Source organism: Macrobrachium nipponense, chromosome 45 (assembly GCF_015104395.2).
Source record: "Macrobrachium nipponense isolate FS-2020 chromosome 45, ASM1510439v2, whole genome shotgun sequence".
In the NCBI taxonomy this organism is placed as follows: Eukaryota; Metazoa; Arthropoda; class Malacostraca; order Decapoda; family Palaemonidae; genus Macrobrachium; species Macrobrachium nipponense.
The window spans coordinates 9151018-9152196 of NC_061105.1; positions in this window are offsets into that span (position 1 = coordinate 9151018).

A 1179-nucleotide genomic window follows, 5' to 3' on the forward strand; every position below is an offset into this window, starting at 1 on the left:
TGCGAATAATTTGAATAAAGTCAATTAAAAATAAATTATATAAACTCAAAACTGAAAACTAATAAGGAGGCAAGGAGGATAATTTGAATACAGTCAATTAGAAATAAATTATATTAACTCAAAATTGAAAACTAATAAGGAGGCAAGGCGAACACTTTGAATAAGGTCAATTAAGAATATCATAAAATATATATAATAATAAAAAAAACTAGCTGAAATAACAGAAGACAGAACAAACATGGCACTGGGGTCGGAGTGCCAAACAGGTAGGTGCCTTTATTCCCTCAGGATGTCTTTGTGGCGAAACGTCTTTGTTGCAACGGATAAAGAAGCGACAGTGAGGCACTGTGCCACTAAAAGTCCGAGAGAGAGAGAGAGAGAGAGAGAGAGAGAGAGAGAGAGAGAGAGAGAGAGAGAGAGTGCCATTGCGAAGTTGAAGCATCTTTTGTTGGACTGAATGTCTTGGTTCTACGTCCGGTAATTCTGATGAGTTCGTTTTAAAGTAAATGTGAGAGAGAGAGAGAGAGAGAGAGAGAGAGAGAGAGAGAGAGAGAGAGAGACGGAGTTAAAAGGATTAGGATGTCTCAATGACTTATCATGGTCCATCCTAAGAGGAGACATCGAGCGCTCAATTATCTCCAGGAGCAGGTTTTACTATTCATTCTCAGCGTTCCTAATGAATCTGTCTAACTTTCTTTCAAACACCTCCACACTGAGAGAGAGAGAGAGAGAGAGAGAGAGAGAGAGAGAGAGAGAGAGAGATTTTGTTTATGTTCTGCCTTGCAGTCCCTAAACATTCCTGCAAGTTGATTCATCCCAATGTTTTGTTCAATTTCGAGCAAATCCAACGCGATCATAAAACACTGGAGTTGTGTTACACTGAGAGCTCTATGTTTTATCACAGATAAACCCCTTTGGCGATATAATAAACCTTAGTCTGAGCGGTCCTTTGAAATATAAAACAGCGCGGAGAGACTGGATTCCCCAAAACACAGCAAATACTAAACTAGTTTGCTGGTGGTCGTGTTTTGAAAACTCACGTAGAATACAAATCAGTCTACAATATATATAAAATGATATTCGATATATTTTGGCAATTGGTAAATTAACAGACAATACGGTAGTGGATACAATAACGGAAACTACGAGAATAGTTTTATATTAACGTGTAAAACAGAT